We start from the raw sequence: 23,204 nt of genomic DNA, 5'->3' as shown, positions 1-23,204 counted from the left end.
ATAAGATAGATGGGGAACTGGCACGTAACAGGGTGACAGTGGGGCGAGGAAGCAGGGAGGGAGGGAAGAGGAAAGGGATAGCTAGTCCTGATTTAGTGCAACCTAGCAGATTTGCCCATTTGAGTGAAGATGTTGGGAGCATCAGCTCAGGAGTAGCTGTATAAGAGGAAGCTGTTACTTCTAACAGTTGAGGGAAGAGTCCATCTAGTAAGGGTGGGGATGAGAATGTAAGGAAGGCTAGACAGGTTGTGGTGGTATGGGACTCTATCATTAGAAGAGTAGATAGGGCAACCTGTTGATTGGCAGGGCCGACTTTGCACTTGGGTACAACCTTTATAGCAGTGATGGGTTGCACCTAAACGGGAGAGGTTCTGCATTGCTGGGGATAGGATGGCTAGAAGGTTGGAGAAGATTTTAAACTAGTAGTATGGAAGAGGGTCATAGCAATCTGCAAATTGGAGATAAGACAGAAAGGAGATGCTTTAGCTCAGTATAAGGGGGGTGGAGATGGGGGGAGTGGCAAGCTCAGAACATAGAAGGTATGTAATGTTGATAATTCACAAAAAGTACAAGTGACTCATGATATTAAATGTATGCTTATTAATGCAAGGAGCCTAAATAACAAAATGGAGGAACTAGAGGCAATGGCATACACTAAACAAAATTACATTATAGGTATAACTGAAACATGGTGGGATGAGACACTTGACTGGGCAATTAACTTACATGTTATTTAGAAAGGATAGGAAAAACAAGAAGGGTGGTGGGGTATGTGGTGGGGTATGTTTGTATGTCAACCATGAGTTAAAGCCAAATCTTAAGGAAGTGGAATGTGATGAGGAAAATGTGGAAGCTTTATGGGTAAATATCTGCTTGGGGCAAAAGAAGCAAAATCAACTATTGGTTGGAAAATTTTATAAACCACCTATTGTTAATATTGACAAGGAACAACAGCTGTTTGAGCAAATTGAGAAAGCTGCAAATCTGGGTAACACTTTAATTATTGGAGATTTTAATTACCCGGACATAAATTGGGACAGAGGGACTAGTAGCTCAGCAAAGGGAATTAGGTTTTTGAACGTGTTAAATGACACCTTAATGTCACAACTTGTACAAGCACCAACTAGAAAGGACGCTTGTCTAGACCTGGTTTTAACAAACAACGTTTATCTTTTAAACCTAACATTTAAGTAGGTGAGCACTTGGGAAATAGTGATCACAATATAGTGTCCTTTGAAATAAACTCAAAAAAACAAAAGCACATGGGGTATACTAAAACATATAATTATAAAAAGGCCAATTTCTATAAGTTAAGGGCAGCTTTACAATATATTGACTGGCATGAACTCTTTCGTGAAAAGAACACTGAGGATAAATAGAACACCTTTCAACACAAATTAGAAAGGCACATTTCTCAGTATGTACCGTTGGGTAATAAATATAAAATAAACAAATTGAAACCAATGTGGCTTAGTAGAAAAGTAAAACAAGAGATTAAAAATAAGAAAAGGGAGTTTAAAGCATTTAAATCGGACAAATCATATGCATCCTATAAAAGATATAAGAAAGCCATTAATGTGTGAAAAAGGCGATTAGATTCGTTAAACTTCAAAATGAAAAAATGATAGCCAAAGAGAGCAAAACCAACCACAAAGCATTCTTTAAGTACATAAATTTAAAAAAGAAGAAAAAATGAAAGTGTAGGTACACTAAAAACTGCAATGGGGGTGTTAGTTAATGAAGACCAGGAAAAGGTAGAAATTTTAAATAACTATTTCTCCTCCGTATATACTAAGGAATAACCCATGGCAATAGATGTGCAAATGATTGCTGCTAAAAACTTGCAGAATAATTGTAATTGGTTAACTCAAGACAAGGTGCTTCAGCAACCAAAGAAAGTTAATATAAATAAAGCTCCAGGGCCTGACGTTATTCATCCATGTGTACTTAAGGAACTAAGTGTAGAAATAGTGAACCTCTGTTTTTAATCTTTCAAGATTCTTTTCTTTCAGGAAATGTTTCGGAGGATTGGAGGAAGGCATATATGGTTCCTATATTCAAAAAGGGTTCAAAATCCTTGCCTGTAAATTATAGACCTATAAGCTTAACTTCTGTGGCTGGGAAAATATTTGAAAGGTTATTAAGGGATAATATTCAAGAATTCCTTGAGAAGAACATGGTTATCAGCAAAAATCAGCATGGTTTTATGAAGCACAGGTCATGTCAAACGAACTTGATTGCATTCTACGAAGAAATAAGTAGAAGTATAGATCAGGGTGTTGCAGTGGATGTGATATATTTGGATTTTGCCAAGGCATTTGATATAGTTCCACACAATAGATTAGTGTTTAAACTCAATGAACATTGGCTTAAAATAGAGTACAAAGAGTTGTCATTAATGGTAAATTTTCAAGATGGACAGAGGTGGCAAGTGGTGTCCCTCAGGGTTCTGTTCTGGGACCCCTTCTATTTAACATGTTTATAAATGATCTTGGAAAAAAAGCATTGAAAGGCATGTTTCAGTGTTTGCAGATTACACAAAACTCTGTAAAGTGATACAATGTGAGCAAGATATTACTTTGATACAGAAGGATTTAGATAGACTGGGGGACTGGGCACTCAAATGGCAGATGAAAGTTAATGTTGAAAAATGCAAAGTTATGCACTTTGGCATAAAGAATGCACAAGCAACGTATACCCTTAATGGAAGCGAATAAGGGATAACAACACACAAAAAGGACTTGGGAATTGTTATAGACAACAAACTATGCAACAATTTGCAATGTCAATCAGCAGTGGCTAAGGCCAGTAAGGTATTGTCATGCATGAAAAAGGGCATTCATTCTCGGGATGAGAATATCATTTTGCCTCTTTATAAATCACTGGTAAGACCATATATTGAATGTGCTGTGCAAGTTTGGGCACCTGTTCTAAAGAAGGATATTATGGCACTAGAAAAAGTGCAGAGACGGGCTGCAAAATTATTCAAAGGAATTGAACATATCAGCTATGAAGAAAGTTTAACAAATGTTTTTTTTGAAATTCTTTATTTTTAAGATTTTCGTGTTCATTCAGGTTAGGGTACAGAAGACAACAAGGGAGTAAAAGTATTGGTACATTTTGCATAGAGTTCGTTTTACATTTGTAGGTTATGACAGTCATGCATGTGATTCTTGTTTGGCATTTGCATCATTTGGTAGTTGCTTATTCAAAGTTGCTCTGTATATAACATTTGCTATGACTCTAGCTCTATGGGTCGGGGGGGTTACAGAATAAAAGGGAGGGGACAGGGGTGTCCTATTGGGTTGCTCCCCCTACCCCCTGTCCCCCCTCCCCCCACCCCCGCGGCCGCTCCACCCTCTTGTAGGGTCTGTATTGTGTTTTTTGCTATATAGGCGACCATGCGGGTGACCGAGGTCTGAGAAGAGGGGGGACAGGTTGGCGTGTGTTTCCATATGTGTTCTTTCTCGTGTTACAGCCTTCCGGTGGTTGGGAACCATCCGTCTGTAGCTGCTGTGTGTCAGTGCGCTCTAGGGTTCGGGGCGTGTGTTCTTGCCCTTTGTTGCAGGCGTATAGTGGGCTGTTGGTCAGCGAAGGATGGGTGTTCTAGGGGCATATCCGTGGTTGCAAGGCCTGTAACTCCTGGGTGCTCTTATTTGTGTTAGGTGTTGTTTGCATGCCTTGGGTAGGGTTGCTGTCGGGGGTCTGGGCCCCGTGTGCTTTTGGGCAAGGTGGTTAGGGGGTTGGGGTGGGGGGGTGCGGTATTCCGCGTTTGGTTGGTCTTATGTAGGGTGGCTTGGCGGGAGGCGCCGCTCCTCGCCCGCGCGGGCAGGGTCCCTGTTGGGCGGGGAGAGAAGGAGAGGAGGAGGGGGGGGAAAGAGAAGGGGGTAAAAAAAAAAAAGAGGGGGGAGTTCAAGTGGAAAGGGGATGCCCACCCGTGGTGCTCCTTCTGATTGGTTCGTATCCGCAGTGTTTGTTCGACTCGGGGCGAGGTTCGATGTGGCTACTGATTGGAACTGTTGTGCGTTAATTCGTTGCGTTTTCGTTCAGTTTCGCGGTGGAACGCTTTGTACGTATCGTTTATTTGTGCCGTTAGTTCGTCCAGATCGCGGGTTTCTTTGATTTTGCTTATTATGGTTGAGGTCGTGGGTATTTTTGGGTCAGCCCACACATTCCGCTATCGCTCGCCGCGCCACTAGGTTGATGCGGGCGGTTAGTTTGTTTTCACTCCTTGTTAGCGAGTCTAGCGGTTTGCTGAGAAGCATGGTCCATGGTTGTGCGGTGACTGGTTTGTCTATGATCGTTTCAATGAGGTTGCTTACCTGGCCCCAGAGCGGTTTGAGTTTGGGGCATGTCCACCAGCAATGTAGGTAGGAGCTGGTGACGCCACACAGTTTCCAGCACCCATCATCAGGTTTTTGGCCCATTTTGTAGAGTCTGTGTGGTGTCAGATACCAACGATGCAGCGTCTTGTATGCCTGTTCCTTGTGCGTGACGCAGACCGTTAGAGAGTTTGTCGCTTCCCAGATTTCGGCCCAATCGCTCGGGTCTTCTGGTGGTCCCAGATCCCGCTCCCATGCGGCGATGTAGGTGAGGTTGACTTGTGAGGCGTGGGTCGTCAGTGTGTTGTAGAGGGCGGAGATTTGTCGCGATTGTAGGTGTGCGTCGAAGCACTGTTTCTCGAATGTCGTCGGAGGTGAGATCCCTGCTTGTTTGATCATGGGCTGTTGCGCCAGGTCTCGGAGCTGTATATATCGGAAATGGTCTGATGTGGTTAAGGTGTCCGCTTGGGGAAGTTCGTTGTATTTGAAGATTTCTCCCTGGCGGTACAGGTGGAGTAGTCTTGATATGTCGCGTTGGTCGAATGCGAGGAAGTGCTTCGCTGTCATGCCTGGTGGGAAGAGTTTGTTGCGGTATATCGGTGTTACCGGGGAGAGGAAGGAGGATAGGTCGTATCTTGGGTTGAGTTTGTCCCAGAGGGTTAGTGTGTGGGTGATTGCCGGCGAGGTAGGTGGTGGAAGCGGTCGGTGTATGCGTGGCACCCACATGTATGAGGAGGGTTGGTCCCAACCCAAGATGTCATGTTCCAAATCCACCCAGCGTTTGGTGCCTGGGGGAGCGTGCCATTGTTGGATGTGGGCCAGTTGGGCTGCATTGTAGTATTGCTGAAAATTGGACAGTACTAGGCCGCCTCTGGGTCTAGGGATGTACATTGTAGCTCTGCGAATTCTAGGTCTCTTGGCTTTCCATATGAACTTGTCTATTGCCGCCTGAAGGCGTTTGAAGTCCGATTTTGGTATCGGGATGGGCAATGTCTGGAAGAGGTAGAGGAATTGTGGGAGGACATTCATTTTGATGGTGGTGATTCTTCCCAGCCACGATATCCCCAGTTTGTCCCAGCGTTGTAAGTCTGAGTACGCTGTTGCAAGGAGCGGTGTATAGTTGAGGCCATAGATGTCTCCTAGTGTTGGAGCTAGTTTGGTGCCCAGATACATGAGGGCAGTCATGGTAATGCGGAAGGGGAAGGAGTGGTGAAGCAGGTGGAGTTGAGTGGGAGTCATTGCTATTGGCATTAATGTTGACTTGGTTAAATTGATTTTGTAGCCCGATATGATTGAATATTCGGCGATGAGGGTGAGTGTGGCGTGCAGGGAGGGGATGGGGTCCGTCAAAGTTAGGAGGATATCGTCTGCGTAAGCTGCCACGGTGTACGTGTCTTGTCTGATCTGTACTCCTTGTATGGTGGAGTGAATGCGGATAGCTTGGAGCAGTGGTTCCAGGGATATTGCAAAGAGTAACGGGGAGAGGGGGCATCCCTGCCTGGTCCCGTTTGCTATCTTGAAGGTTTGGGCTTCGACATGGGGGAGTAGGAGCTTTCCGGTTGGGCGGTTGTATATTGCCCGTATGATGTTCAGGAATCCCGGTGGAAATTTCAAGTGCGCTAATACTCCGTACATGTATGGCCAGAGAAGGCGGTCGAATGCCTTCTCGGCATCCAGTGATAGCACTACTGAGGGGATGTTTCAGTGTCTGGTTAACCAGATTGTGTCATAGGCTCTCCTGGTATTGTCTGCCGCATGCCGTTTGGGGATAAAGCCGACCTGATCTGGGTGAATCAGTGATGGGAGGTATGGATTGAGGCGGTTAGCCAGTGCTTTCGTTAGTATTTTCAGGTCGGTATTTAAGAGCGAAATTGGGCGGTAATGTCCTGGGTCAAGGTGTTCTTTTCCCGGCTTCGGTAGGAGGCATATGTCGGCTGTCAGCATGTCGGGGGGGAGTTCGTGTCCTTGTAGCAGTGAGTTGAAGGCTTTGCACAGGTGCGGTATTAGGATGGCCTGAAATGTATTGTAGTAAATGGCTGTGAAGCCGTCAGGTCCCGAGCTTTTCCTGGGTTTCAAAGTCTTGAGGACCAGGGCGATTTCCTAGGGTGATCATGGCTGGTGCCCTGTTGGAGAGGGAGGGTAAATTGAGGGGTCGTAGGAATGAGGAGATAGTCTCCGTCTGATCTGAATCTCTCGTGAGTATCATGGCGGTGTGATTGTATAGGTTGGTGTAGTATTGAAGGAATTCTTGGGCTATTGCTTCTGGATTTGTTGTCGTTTCTCCTGTCTTATTATACGAAGACCAGGCATTTTATTAAGGGGTGCCCTCGAAGGCACAAGACTCAGGAATCTTTATTCTATATGCCTTCCTCTGTCACTTTCTGTATATTTTCTACTACCTAGGCAACCTGTTCAAAACTGTTTGCAAACCCTCTCTTTATACTTTGACCTACTATTTAGATGCAGCTAGCACTTAGGCAACTTGTGTGACTTTTAACCGGTTAACTGCTGCCTGTCAGCAGTCCTTCACAGGTGAGCTACTACTTTGTGCTCCACTGTGGTAAAGCATAAGATAACTCAGTGCAGTCAGCCGTTGTTACACTAGAATATACTGCTGGGTATCTTGGAGAAAAAACGGGGCCAGGTCAGCAACCCCTTATTTTACACTTTACTGCTTGACAGCAACCTTAATTTATTATCAATACGCTGCTATGATCTAGGCAGCTTTTGTGATATTTAACTGGCTAATCGCCGTCTGTCAGAAATCTGTCTGAGCTGAACCATTATCTTGGATCTTTCAGAGGTTAAGCACCATAGAACATTATCAATTATTGTATGTGGGGCTAACCCATGTCGCTAGTTGTACTATCATGTAGGGATTTACTTATCCATAAATCTTTTAACTATTGACAGCACTGGTTTAGCAGTCGTCTTATCTCCCCCCTCTTGTTACAGCTATTAGTGATATATAATATAGTATCACTTCTATTACTTGGGAATACACTGATGTTATATTATAGCAAAACAGTATTGCTTCAGCATTAGTGTTATGTATACACTTTTACAGCTTGTATAAGTAGTCAGAGTTTTACTCACTGTATAGTCTCCACCCACTCCTGTTGTTCATATGATTTTTCTTTAACATATTTTTATTTTAGATTAATTTATTAAAAGTTACTTTTTAAGCCTATAATCTTCTCAGTAAATCATACACAGGTAGAATGGCATTTTTTTCTTTTTTTTGTTTATTCTCTATGAGTTTCTCCTGTCTTAGTTCGAATTTTCAATATTTTCTTGTTATCCTGTCTTTTTTTGAGGCAACGTGCCAATAGTGAGTCCGCTTTGTTACCCTATTCGTAGAATCGTTGCTTGGACCAGATGAGGTTCCTTGCCACGTCCGTTGCCGACAGTTGTTTGATGAGTTCTCGTATTGTCTTGAGCTGTGCAAGGAGCGTGTCGGACGGGCTTTGTTTGTGTAGGGTTTCGAGCCTTGTTAGGTCAGCCAAGGCGTCCGTAGGTTTCCGGAGCCTTTGCTTTTTGAGGGCCGTGGCTATAGCCATAAGATTGCCTCTGATCGTTACTTTGTGAGCTGCCCAGACCGTTGGTGGCACCACGTCGTCAGTGGTGTTGAGGTCGAAGTAGGTTTTGAGTTTCTCAGTCACGGTGTGGACCGTAGCCGTCTTTGAGTATCCATGGATTGAGTTTCCATCGCCAAGGGCGTGCCAGTAGTGGGATCTGTGCCATCAGTGCCACTTCAGCGTGGTCGGACCACGCAATGTTTCCTATATGCGTGTGGGTGGTCCAAGGTTGGACTGCCGGGGAGATAAGGAAGCTGTCGATTCGGGAGTAGGACCTGTGTGTGTGGGAGTAGATGGTAAAATTGATCGACAGTGGGTGCTGGATTCTCCAGGAGTCTAGTAGGGGCGTGTCAGTAAGGAAATCCGCGTATAGTTTGTTGTTTCTAGTTGGGACCGGTGTGCTGACGGTGTGTGTTCTGCGGTCCGGGCGGGCATTGGGGTCGCGTTGAAGTCGCCGCCTACGATTAGGTGTTTGGCTGCGAGGCTCGTGAGGTGGGTCTTGAATGTGCTCCAGAATGAGGCGTCCGGGGTGGTGGAAGCGTATAGCGAGCATATGGTTAGGGAGGTTGTTCCCGCACGTCCTGTGAAAAAGAGGAATCTCCCTGAGGGGTCTTTGCGGGTTTGCATGTCCTCTAATGGACAGGAGTTTCGCAGCAGTATTGCGACCCCCTTTGTTTTTGCTTCCGGCGAGTTGGCCAGGTAATACCTTTTAAAGTGTTGGTTGACTAGCGGGAATTGTTTGTGGTCGGTAAAGTGGGTTTCCTGAAGCAGGATGATGTCCGCTCCCGTGCGGTTGGCCCAGCGCAGTATCCCGTGTCTTTTCCCTGGTGAGTTAAGTCCCTTGACGTTGAGGGAGGTGAGGCGGATTTGGAGGTTCTTTGACGCCATGTTGTCGTCGATGGGTGGTCCCGGTCGAGCGTGATAACTTCGGGTGGCCAATCAGTTCGGTTAGGGGTCGGCGGGGAGAGCGGGGGCGGGAGAGAGGGGGAGGGGGCTGGTAGGTCCTGCCGCGCGGGCTGGTCGGGTCGCAGAGCCCTCCCGCGAGGGCCGGTGTCTGAAGGACTGGGCTTATCTAACTGGCCAGTCGTAGGTTAGGCGGGGATCTCGATTAACTGACCCAAGGTCCGTGTAGCGATCCTCGGGAGAGTCGAGGCCGGTGGGGTGGGGTGTACACAAGTGATGGCAGGGTCCACCTGTGACCTGCCCATGGATGTATTGATTTGGCTGAGCCGGGTATTGGGTTGTGGGATGGGGGAGATGGGTCTTGGGTGGGGGCTCTCGTATGTGCGGTCCATTCTATGGCGTGGTAGTGTGCTCGTGTACGTGTAGTTAGTGTGTTGGAGAGATCCCCATGTGCGGGTCTGGGTTCTGCTGTGCTGGCTTGTCGATGTGGGCGTGTGTTATGTGTCGTTAGGCGTTGATACCGGAGAAACTGACGGAAGCCAAGCACAGAGAGATGGACACAGGTTTCTTCAGGAAGGAAGAGATTCTTTATTCGGTTCACCGATCGGGACTCAGAGGGACTAATGTCACCAAAAAACAGCAAAGTCTGAGTCCTGATCATACAGTGTAGGTCCCTTATATAGGCATGTAGCTCCTCCCATAATCAGTTCAACCTACACATACTCTTATCTAATCAACCGAATAGAGACTAAAATCCTGTTTGACCACATGGCTTGCCCAGCACAATGGAGGAGGGGAAATACTCATATATCCTGTATTCCTACTTTTGCTCCTTACACTACTGATTGTATCTTAGCTACGTGTAACTGACTTAACTGGTACATCAACATATGCAAATGCACATACCATGTGGCAATCTTGTCCTAGTAAATTTATTTTTACTGAGATTCCACCACAGCGTGTGAGTGCCGGGTGTGTGTGTTCCTTTGCGGGGTGTGGTTGTGTGTGCCAATGGTACAAAAAAACAGCGCTATGCGGGGTATCGCTAAACGGGGTATCCCTGTACATATATATATACATGTATATGTTACATCAAATTAAAGCCCTTTCTGTCCTTTAAAAAACAGTATATAATATGTGTCGGTGCAATAAATTAGTAAAATGCAAATTGCAGTTGAACGCAAACAACAACAAAATGCAAAAATTGCTTGTGTCATTAAGCGTGAGATAAGCTTCTGAAGCTGTGTCCTTAAGGGATTAAAGAACTAAGGAATCACAGTGCAAATTATCGAATCTCAGCAACTGGTAACAAATATTTTGTATGTTTTGAATCTTCCTGGTTCCTATATTTTGAATATTCAAGATATTGTTCTTTGATTTTGTCATAGAGGATGCTGTATTGTTCGCTCTTTAAAATTATGGATACAAGGAGGGCAAAGGTGAAAGCTGACGTAATTAGTCCCCAAGAAGGTTAAAGCAAATATTCGCCTCCTGTCTTTAATAAAAATTTAGATTATTCGGTCACTGCAAGCTAGAATAATCCCTAATTATCTCATTTATTGCTTCATTTCCTCCTTTATAAAATTGTAAAGAGCTGCAGAATAAGTTGACGATACAATGACAATAATAAGCTTTTGTTAAAAATATTCATAGAATCTGTTTAGATATTCTCTAGGAAGAGAATTCAACATCGTTTTTGTTTTTTACTGTAAATAACAGTTTTTCTTTCCTGTAAGCAAAACTGCTTTTCTCAATAGGTAAAATCTTTTCTGTTTTATATTCCTATTAAAGGGACACTATAGTCACCAGAATAACTTTATTTTATTGTAGTTATTCTGGTGAGTATAATCAGCCTCTGCAGGCTTTCAGAGAAAAGGCAGTGTCTACATTACAGCCTAGGGACACCTCCAGTAGCCACATCTCAGAGGGCTACTAGAGGTGCTTACTGAGGCAGTGCTGCACATTGTGCAGCACTGACATTCAGTGTTTCTGCCCTTTGCATTAAGACACTGAACTTTTCTGATAACGATGCATTGATTCAATGCATCTCCATGAGGAGATGCTGAATGGCCAGGGTGGCGTTTGGCTCTTCCTTGGCAATCTCAGCCAATCCAATGCTTTCCTATGAGAAATCAATGTGCTTGGCTGGCTGAAATCATCACTTCTGATGATGTCAGCTAAGGAGGCAGATCAGGAGCAGAGCCAGCACCAGCAGACTGGAATGAAGGTAAGATTTTACTATATTTAGGGTGGTTAGGGTGCCAAGGGGGCTAGATAGTGATTTTAACAAAATAGTGACAGGAATAAAGGCATACCCCACTTTTAAGTGCACAATGGGACCAGAGCATGTATGTAAAACAAAAATGTACTTAAAGTGAAGCAATACCTTTTTTCACTTCCCACTGCATGTACTGCCTTGCAATAGTAACCAGTGAGAGCCAGAAAGAGAGAGAGAGACAGCAAAATCCAACCTGGAAAATCCATTGGCAAGGTACAGAATGCTTTCTTTGTTCCCTTGTTTGTAATAATGTGATTATTATTAGCTGTCTAATACAATTTTTCCCCCTGGTTTCTTTGTTCCCTTTGTTTCCCTTTAACTTTCTTTGTTCCCTTGTTTTTAATAATGTGATTATTAGTTAAACAATTTAAAAAAAAAAATGGGGGGGGGGGGGGGGGGGAGGGTAATGCAGATAGAGTCACATCTAGTGATTGTTATCAGGGACCCCCAAATCCTGCAGAGAACATCCGCTGGCAAGGTACAGTACAGAAAATACTGTATTGTCATTGTTCCATTGTGTTGCATAATGAAAATCTACATTCATTGTACTGTATTTTTATACTGTTTTACAGATGCCTGGGTGCAAAGAGGAGCAGGCTAAGGGCAAGCGCCAGAGTATTCCTCTGGATGTCAAGATCCAAGTACTGGACCGCCTGGATAAAGGAGAGCGCCAGGTGGATATCGGGGCAGATCTCCATTTGCCTACCTCCACTATCCGCACTATCCTCAAAAACAATGATAAGATCCGCACTTCAGCGACGACTAGCACTACTTCTTCAGCCAAGAAGATCACCCGCTCCAGGTCCTACGCTCTTGAGGAGATGGAGAAGAGGCTTTCCATATGGATAGATGATAAGCTGGAGTGTAACATGCCTCTCAGCCAGGCCATCTTGATGGAGAAGGCGAAGAACATTTACGCTCACTTACAGAGTCAAGATCCAGATGTGATGGAGAGTTTTGCAGCAAGTAGAGGTTGGTTTGACCGCTTTAAGAAAAGGTACAACCTCTACAACCTTAAGATCACCGGTGAATTTGGGTGGGAATGCCAGCGGTGACTTCCGTATAAAGCCATTGCTGGTATACCACTCCCAGACACCGAGGGCAATGAGGGGCATTAGCAAGTCCAGCTTGACAGTCATTTGGAAGGCAAACAGGAAGGCATGGATCACCAGGGATATTTTTACAGAGTGGTTCACTGACCATTTCTGCCCTTCCGTGCAGCGTTATTGTCGGCGCAAGGGACTGGAGGAGAAAGCGCTGCTCATCATGGACAATGCGCCGAGCCACCTGACTAACTTGGCTGAGCTGCCCACCTGCATTCCTGTGGAGGTCCTGTTCCTACCGCCCAACACAACTTCGCTTATCCAGCCTATGGACCAGGGGGTGATTGCCACCTTCAAGGCCTACTATCTCCGCCGCACATTCCATCAGCTGATTGAACACACGGACCGCGAGGACAAGCAGTCAATGTTGGACTTCTGGAAGCAGTACCACATCATGAAGGCTGTCTCCAACATTGATCTTTCCTGGAAGGAGGTGACACAGCAGTGCCTCAAGGCTGTGTGGAAAAAGATCTGGCCAGATCTGTGTGAGGATGTGCAACTACCAGAGCCCATCATAGCGGAGATAGTTGACCTTGTGACCACGGCTGGACTAGGAGACACAGATGCTCAGGACATTGAGCAGTTAGTCCAGGCTTCAGGTGAGAGCCTCAACAATGAGGACCTTAAAGAACTGGCTGAACAGGGCACACAGAAACCTCAGGACACCAGCGACTCGGACACTGAGCCTCCAAAAGAGCTTTCCTCTGAGCTTCTGAACAGGGCATTGCATCAGGTCAATGACATAATGGATGAGCTGGTGGCCAATGATCCTGATGCAACTAAGAGCAGGAATGCAAGGAGCATTGTGCTGGGAGGGGTGTTTTGCTACCGCCATCTGCTGAATAGCCGCAAGAAGCATAGACAAATGACCCTTGACCAATTTGTGGCCAAAAAAACGAGGCAGGAGGAGGACCCTGGAGCCTCCACATCCACCATTTAAACCTTTTTTTTTGGACTGTTACTTTAATTTAGTACTGTTTCTTTAATGTAATGGGTGCAAAACCCTTAGTTTATTTAGCTTTTTATTTATGCTGCTGTGTGCAGTTCACAGCAAGTAAAAAAAGTTTTAAAATTCTATTGGTGTTGTGTCTTTTTTTCCAAAGTTAATTCCCTATGCCTATCTTCCCCATGTTAAACTGCACCTTTTAGAGCTGTTTTGCTTAGCAGTCATAGCAGTTGGAACCTATCTACAGCGTTAAGCGAGGTATTCCTGTATATAAATGCTTATTTATTATAAAAAAAAATACAGAAAAACTTTGTTTGTTTTTTCTTCAGTTTTTGCAATAATAATGTGTGAATTAGGAAAGTAATTAAAAATAAATTCATTAAGTTGTTCTGATTTACAGAATATATAATGTGTCTGGGATTTTAAGTTTTTTTTTTATTGGTAGTTACAGGTCACAAAGCACAAGGAGTAAAATTAACTTTTAATGTGGAGCGATTTTAGAATTTGGTATGTTTGTCTTGTAAGATGAATAGCCATAAATGAAAACAAAATTGCCACACAAAGGTATATATTTATCTAACAGAAAAACTGACAACCTAAAATGGTGTAAATGTTCCAGCAGCTAATCCACCTAAAATGGCTATTGATATACCACCAATAGGATTGTGTTAAAATTGATATTTGTTAGAAATAAATAAAAACACAATTGGGCATTTCAGGAAAAAAATCAGCAGTAGCGTGTGGTGTGTACACCTTTAAATCTGCTATAGGTAGGATAATTGGAGTATGCACCAAATACTATTCTTCATAGGTAAAGTTTGTAGACCATATATGATAGAGATATAGTACACAGAACTATTCTCTATAATGTGATGGAATTAAGTCACCTGACTTGGTAACAAAATACAACCTTATATGGTGTATATGTCTTCCAATCTGTTATAGACAGACAGAATTAAGTACACACCTCTATAATATACTTTATCGTGAAAAGATGTAAACCATATAAGATATAGGAATACAGTATTTAAAGCTTACAGCTTTAAAATTAGATAAGAAACCACTTGATGTCTAAAATACTTGATGTAAAAAGATGATTTAAATGACAAGAAGTTTATTAATATAACAAATATATATTAAAAAGTTAAAATATATGAAAAAAACAAGCCAGGAACGATGTGCATGAATGTTACCAGCAAAATAGTAGTCCTTGTTTGAACTTTGCCACAGGGACCGGCTAGGATGGATATGGATGCTTTGTGTTGTAGTTGTTTTCTCTATCTACAAATAGAAGGTACGGGACACGTTTTGCGCCAAGTTATGCAAACCTGTTTATGGGCAAATGGGAAGAAGAGTTCATCTGGAACCATTGCCCTTTCGGCGCAAATCTGTCCCTATGGCGTAGGTACATAGATGACTGTTTTTTTATTTGGAAAGGGGACTTTTAAGAAATCTGTGGACTGTAACAGTTTTATCCCTTTTAATAGTCACCTCAAACAGACTTGGCTCAAGAACATTCCACACAACCAATTCAGGAGGATCAGACGAAACTGTTCAACAATGGAAGTATGTGAAGAACAAATGGAAGAAATGCAACAGAGATTCGTGGACAAAGGATACCCCACGACATTACTGATTGAAGCCAAGAAGAAAGCCTTAGCTATCCCAACTAAGTAACTTTCAAAAACGCTATAAAACCTGTACATGGGGGGTACTGTTATACTCAGGAGACTTTGCTGAACACAAATATTAGTATTTCAAAACTGGAAAATGTATCACAACAATTATATCATCAGTAAAAGTGCTGTTTGTGTGTGAAAAATTAAAAAAAAGTCACTTTCACTGACAATATCATCGCTGTGATATGATTTACTGTTTTGAATCACTAATATTTGTGTTCAGCGAAGTCTCCCGAGTAAAACAGTACCCCCCATGTACAGGTTTTAGGGTGTCGTAGAACGTTACAGGGTAAAATACAGTGCTAACAAATTAAATTCTCTGGACTTTCGACCTGGGTTGGCAGGCAGGTCCCTTAAATTGCAATCAATAAAAATACTTAATTATGTAAAAATATTACAGAAATACACACGTAGAATTTAAATATATATGCATATTTATATATTTGAAGTCTACGTGTATATTTATATAATTATTTATGTAATTTTGTATATGGACATATGTATAGTTCGTATTCTTTTTATTTATTTATATATACATAGATATATATACAATTTCATTCTAAGTGTATTTTGATATAAATATATATATATATATATATATATATTAATATCAAAATACAGTTAGAATAAAATTTCATATAGATATATAATTTTTTAAATTTTTATTATTATTTTTAAAAAAATTTAATTTAATTTAAATTACTTATTATTAGTATTTTATAATAATATATATATACAATATATATAGTTATTATATATTATATATATACACGTGTGTAATTTAATTATAAGTGTATTTTATATTTATATATGTACATATTAATATAAAAATACACTTAGTATGACATTATATATATATGATATATAGACGTATATAATTATCATATATATGCACATATATAATTATCATTTTTATTTATTAACTTTAACCTTTATTTTTTTTTTATTTCTTTGATTTTACACTAGCAGGGAGACTGCCTGTCAGCACAGACAGTCCCCCTGCAGGCAGACACATGGACACCTATTGTGACCATGTGGTCGCTCTGTTGAGCGATCACATGGCCACAGGGGTCCTAATCTGCCATGGGGAGACTGTCTGGGCTGCAGGCAGTCTCCCCACAACGGGAGCACCGCCGATCGCCGTTGGGGGAACGACGGCGATTGGGTAAGTAACTAAGACCGTTAGGACGGTTCAGGACCGTCAGCGGTCGGCAATGCAAGAATGCCGATGACGGTCCTGAACCGTCCTCGGTCCTTAAGCGGTTAAACCACTACTGAACTGCTAAGCTCTATCCTATCTCTGAAGAAGTGGGGCTGACACCCACGAAACGCGTCAGATTGAAACTAACCAAGCAGGATACGTATGCAGTCTGCAGATCCAGCAGTAGGAACACTGTTTGTGCCAGAAGACTTTCCACGAATTGGGGACCGATCGGCATACGGCGTTCATTTCTCAGAGTGAGGTCTGAGACGCACGCCAACCTCACTGACAGCCGACCGCTAGAGAAAACAACTACAACACAAAGCATCCATATCCATCCTAGCCGGTCCCTGTGGCAAAGTTCAAACAAGGACTACTATTTTGCTGGTAACATTCTTGCACATCGTTCCTGGCTTGTTTTTTCATATATTTTAACTTTTTAATATATGTTTGTTATATTAATAAACTTCTTGTCATTTAAATAATCTTTTTACATCAAGTATTTTAGACATCAAGTGGTTTCTTATCTAATTTTAAAGCGATACCTGACTTTATTGCAAAATAGGAAGCAGTTCTATATACTGCATTCCTATATCTTATATGGTTTACATCTTTTCACGATAAAGTATATTATAGAGGTGTGTACTTCATTCTGTCTGTCTATAACAGATTGGAAGACGTCTACACCATATAAGGTTGTTTTTTTTTACCAAGTCAGGTGACTTAATTCCATCACATTATAGAGAATAGTTCTGTGTACTATATCTCTATCATATATGGTCTACAAACTTTACCTATGAAGTATAGTATTTGATGCATACTCCAATTATCCTACCTATAGCAGATTTAAAGGTGTACATACCACACACTACTGCTGCATTTTTTTCCTGAAATGCCCAATTGTGTTTTGATTTATTTCTAACAAATATCAATTTTAATACAATCCTATTGGTGGTATATCAATAGCCATTTTAGGTGGATTAGCTACTGGAACATTTATACCATTTTAGGTTGTCAGTTTTTCTATTGTACTTCCAGACAGGTTTTTGGTGAACTCCTGTTTTTATCCAGTTCTGAGCAATTTACTGAAAGTCAGACTCCCTCATCCCTGTGTGTTGCAATAGGCATACCAGACAACTTTATATATATTTATATAAAGTTGACATCACAGGCTATTTACCTAAGGTTGTTTTGACACTTTCTACGTAGCCATTTCACCGCCAATCTCTGCTAAATATTGGAGTAAAATTGTTTTTTTTTTTGTTTTTTGGCACACAAACTGAACTTCTCATGTGTATTTTGTAAAGTTTTTGTGTGCTATTCCTGTACAAAATTTATTTTGTGTTCAGCTACATCTGCTGAGTACGATACCCCCATTGTATGTCTTTGGCACTATTTCGTGAAGCTACAGTGCCATATAGGAGACCTGTCCTTTTCAGTATTTACAGTAGAAGAGACGGATTTAATGGGCCTATGCTTCAATTTGGGGTATTATAGCAGTTTGACTGTTCAAAAAACCCCCACAAAGGCCTACCATTTGTAAAAGTAGAGACTCCAGGGTATCTCATATGGTGCATATTGTGCCTTACCATGCCCCCATCTTTTCACCAATATATGCCAAAGCATGTGGTAAAAAATAATTTTGGGCATTTTTTACATACGGATTACATTTTTGCTGCGCATTTTGTATATTTCATATGTGCCACTAAGTTCAAACCCCCCAAATTATGCTCAGCTACGTCTTCTGAGTAAAACAATATGCCAAATGTATGACCTAGACACTATTTTGTGAAGTTACAGTGCTGTAAAAGAGACGTGACAAGTTCAGGTTTTTAAGTGTGAATTTTCATGGAGGGTTTTGATGCGTTCGTGTCCCACTTTGGAGCACTTGAGCAGGGTACATATTACAACTACACCATAAAGGCATACCATTTCTTAAAGAACACATCCCAGGGTATTTCAAAAGGCATATTTTGAACCTTGACGCTGGATAATTTTTCCGCTAGCTTGTACCAAGTGTAGTGGTAATAAGTGTTTTTTCTGCCTTTTTGACACACAAAGTGAGTTTGGACAGTATATTTTGCAAATCATATGTGTGCTACGACTGTATAATACTTCATATGTTGCTCAACTATGTCGGCTGAGTACAGCAATACCCCCGTATGTGCCTTTGCCAGGTATATGTGGATATCAGAGGGACACATTTGGGACACAGCCATTCTAGTTTTTTTCAAACTTTAAAGTTTTACGCTGTGCCCATGTCCCATTTTAGCGTATTTTACCAGGCTATTTAATCCAAATACCCCATAAAGCCATACCATTTCTTAAAGAAGACATCCCAGGGTATTTCAAAAGGCATATTTTGGACCTTAGCATGGGATCATTTTTCCGCTAGCTTGTACCAAGTGTAGTGGTTATAAGCGTTTTTTCTGCCTTTTTGACATACAAAGTGAGTTTGCACAGTATATTCTGCAAACCTTAAGTGTGCTACGACTGTATAATACTACATATGTTGTTCAGCTATGTCATCTGAGTACAGCGATACCCCCGTATGTACCTTTGCCAGGTATATGTGGATGTTGAAGGTGTACATTTGAGACGCAGCCATTCAGTTTTTTTCTAACTTTGAAGTTTTACGCTGTGTCCATGTTCCATTTTGGAGTAGTTTAGATGGTTTGTTATTGAAACTTCCCCACAAACACGTACTATTTATTAAAGAACACACCCTGGGGTAATTCAAAAGGCGTATTTTGAACCTTAGCGTGGGATCATTTTTTCTCTAGTTTGTTCCAGGTGTAGTGGTACTGAGCATTTGCAAATGTATTTTTTTTACTTTTTAAATCTATTTTTTGCTTATTCATTTTTTAAAACTTTCCTAAACTTTCTTAAAACTTTTATTTACAGATTTAACATTTGTATAAGCTTTTTTTTTTTTTTTTTTTACTGTTAACCCCTAACTTGCAGTAAGCAGCACTAACAGGTAAATTCCCCAATTTCCCATAACTCCCAACACCCCAGCTAGCAAAACATATAATTTTAAAATATTTAAATTAATGAATTAAATAAATTGAACCCCTGAGGGTTAAAACAAATAAGTTAACCCTAAGGTGTTAAAAAAATAACGGATCACAGTATAATACTGTGATTTGTATTTTGATCACTGTAAGTAGTGATCAACTGGCAGGGAAGGGGTTAATTTTTATTAGGACTGGGTAAAGGAGGGTTGGATTTTTTTAACTTTTAAAAAAAAATTATTAAAATTTTTTTGTAACTTTTTAAACTTTTTTTTAAAAACTTTTTTTTTTGCGTTAACCTCTAGCTAGCCTAACACCAAATTTCCCAATTCCCCACTAACTTCCACCCACCCCAGCTAGCTAAATATACAATTTTAATATTTTTTAATTAATTAATAAAATAAAATTACCCCTGAGGGTTACAAAAAATAAAAGTTGACCCTCATGGGGTTAAAAATAAAATAAAAAATCAGATCACAGTAAAATGTATACCCTGCCAACTGATCACTGTAGTCAGTGATTAATTGGCAGGGAAGGGGTTCAGTTTTTATTTAAAAGGGGTAAAGTGGGGTGGGATTTTAATTTAACTTTATTTTTTTTTACACAGGAAAGCAGATCATCACTGATCCGTCTCCTTGCACTTCACACAGAACCCGGAAGTGCAGGGAGGCGGATGGTAAGTCCCTGCAGCACATGTGCTCGCTCTGACAGCCTGACCGCGATCTGGGGTTAATTTTAACGCGTGACGGACAAGGTCCGTCACCCGGCGTTAAGGGTCTTAAGGGGTTAAGACTGAAGAACACTTCACAAAATGATTAGTTTCAGGGGTGTGCAACTGTTTGCACTCCAGATGTTGTGTACTACATTTCTCATATAGCTCTTACAGTCATAATGCTGACAAAAAATCAGAAAGTTGTAGTCCACAACATCTGGAATGACAAAGATTGCCTAATAGGGGTTGCATTGTGTGTACAAGGTGCTGAAGTTGTATTGAAGGCCAAGCTTGCAGCGCTGGATACATTGTTCAGAGGCTTGCAGTGTCGCAGATCCCTGTGCCGCTGCGTTGTGACCTCTCTAATTGAAGTTATGGCATAATTTGCTAACAAAATAATTTGTTATAAATTTAATTAGCAAATATGCTAATTGTTTATACACCATTGCAGGGTATGGTTACATAGCCTGGTAGTCGTTTATACATAAGTGCAAGTGTGTGTATTTCTGAGTGTGTCTGACATTCTCTACCTGTGTATGTTCCTGGAAGTGTGTGTCTGACAGAGAGTATCCTTGTGTTTTAATGTATGTCTTTGTAAGCATGTGTATGGGACCTATGTGTGTGGGGTAGTTGCTTGCGGTGTATTATGTTTAATGGGGCCTTTGTGCATTGTGTTATGGCACACAACTACGTTTCATGTCTGTGTGTGTGCGAATGATGAATGTCTTCAGGTGGTGAATATGACAGGGTGTTTTACATGGTGAGGGGGGTGTAACGGATCGCCTGGCACCCCGACTGGGTACCTCCGTTAATGGATGCTCCTAGCGTTTCCTGAGGACTCCAAGCACTGCAGCAGACACCACAACCACCGAATCAGAGAAGCGTATAAATCTTCTCAAGCATATGAATGCTGTAGACAGTTGAATAGGAAACCATACGAATAGGTTTACACTCCTAGTAGTCAAACTGGAACAGCATACAATAAATCCTCCCCCAATAATGAGACGACACTTCACTTTGAGGGTTAAGCAGGAACTCTGGACTGGCACATCCAGCCTGGCTTTTATTACAAGAGTACACATACAGGCCACACCCAGGGGGAGGCATAAAATAACCAATAGTATCACGGGTGCAACCCACACATCCCCTCCCCTTAGTGTGACACATAATCCCATTATTCATACAGTTTAAAATATACTTTTTACACAATATTTATAACTTCAAAACCATACATCACATAAAATTACATATCCACAATCCATCCATTCAGGGGAACAACATATTAAAAAATGGCATGGATCAGACCAGGGGTTCAAAAGTTAGTAAAGTATCTTTTAAAACCCCTAGCTTTCCAGCTCAGACCGGTTTTTCTCTGTGCTGGAGAAGTAATCCAATTACCTCCCAGCACAGAGACAGACTCCATTGAGCACATGGGGACACAAAGACAGTAAAACACTTTAAAATACATAAATTCACCTTTTACACATAACACACAGACATTTCACCTATTCCCAGATAGCTGGGATCTGAGCGGACAAAACTACCGAATAGCGCGCAGATCCTACTCACACAGTTCACTTGCCATGGGGCCGAAGTCTTTAACTACACGAATGGGCTCCATGGCATAGCTATCTGGGTTAACACATTCACATAAAGTCTGGTCCATAGTCCAAAGGCAAGAGGCGGGCAAGCAGCCCCCTCCAAGGACACGTGGCGAGGTCGGTTTCGCCACAGGGGGTAAATGAGACAGGGTTGGGAAGGTGAGTGTGACATAATAAGGGAGGGTGAGAATGATGGGGGGGTTGTGACATGGCTGGAGGAGGAAGGGTGACAGGATTGGAGGAGGTTAATGTGACAGGGTGAGTGTGGCATAGTTGGGGGGTGTATCACAGGTTTTGGGTGAATATGCTTTGTTTGGAGGAGGGAGTGTGACAAGATTAAGGGGGTTTACAGTGACTGTGTGTGGTGGTGACGGTGGATGGGGATGACTGAGACAAGGTGTATGTGGAGTGATAGGATGGGAGTGGGTAGGGAGATTGTGAGAGGCTGGGGAGCTGTGAGGTTGGTAAGAGGTCTGTAAGTAGGTAGGGAGGCTATGAGATGGGTTGGGTGGCTGTGAGTGGGGTCCCCTACCCACTCACAGCCACTCTATCCACCTCACACCCCTCCTACCCACTCACAGCCACTCTATCCACCTCACACCCCTCCTACCCACTCACAGCACACTTTCAGAGTTCTTGTGGAGTGCATCCCTCGATGCATCAGAGCGGTTTTGGCAGCAAATGGGGGACCTACAGAATATTAGGCAGGTGGTTTTAAAATCCAACACTCACCCCTGTACGCAAATGCAAACATTACCTACAAACACATAACCTGTATTAATATGCTAAAATTATATTCGAACTTAACTCTACACACCTGCTCATGAGTGCTACAATTTGTTTACTATCTTTAGAAATGAGTGTGTGTATATGGCGGAAAAAAAAATACATTATTGTAATTAAGAGGTTGGTGCAACGGTTTTTTGGGGGCTTCACAATGTTTATACACTATGTCAAAGGGTTCCACAGGAAAAACATTCATTGGGAACCCCGGTCTCAGCGAGGTTTGAAGAGGTGGACTTGCAAAGGCTTCAGGTAAGCAGTCTGTTATTAGATATACCCCCAACGAAAGCATACATGGATTAAATTATGCATTTCTTTCATTGAGATATGTCTACTGAACAATGTTTGATTAGGTCAGTGGAGTGTAAGTGTTTGGATTAACCCCTTAAGGACCAAACTTCTGGAATAAAAAGGAATTATGACATGTCACACATGTCATGTGTCCTTAAGGGGTTAAGCAACCTTCATTGGTTTGGATTTTTTTTTTTTTTTTTTATATGGGGGATTCTAAAGATTACAATAAAATAAAAATGTCATTGCTAACATTTTAAATAGCATAGTCCTAGCCTAAAACGCCTTGTGTGTGCTGGGGCAAGATGGTAGCAAAGCAGCAGTTGACAAGAGCCAACCTGGAGTCTTCATTAGCTATTTTGGGCTTTATATGTCTAAATCTGAAACCTCACAAACATTTTTACACCAAGTGCTACAACGGATTTGTACATATGTATTTTCACCCCTCGATCACATGCAGTCCACAAGAGTGACAGGCAGATAATGAGGAGCTTTTACTTTTGCTTTTATATCTGATCTCTAAGATTTGAGATCTTCAAGCAAGATACGCAGACACCTTTACTGGAATCCACTAATTTACACATGTTTGCTGGATGTATCGGTTATAAACTTTGAATCTAATGTCACTTCTGGTTTATTGTCCGAAAACCGGAAGTATTCTAGGAATCCAATGAGAACCTTTGACCAACACCTGCTAATACAGAACTTGTCAATTCCCAGGCACCAGGGCATCTGGGATAAGCCAGCTCTTTAGTTAATGTGGCCGCTGAGAGAGCTTTGAAGGCCCGCTGCA

This window comes from Pelobates fuscus, chromosome 2 (assembly GCF_036172605.1).
Source record: "Pelobates fuscus isolate aPelFus1 chromosome 2, aPelFus1.pri, whole genome shotgun sequence".
Lineage (NCBI taxonomy): Eukaryota > Metazoa > Chordata > Amphibia > Anura > Pelobatidae > Pelobates > Pelobates fuscus.
Note: the sequence above shows the minus strand (reverse complement) of the source record.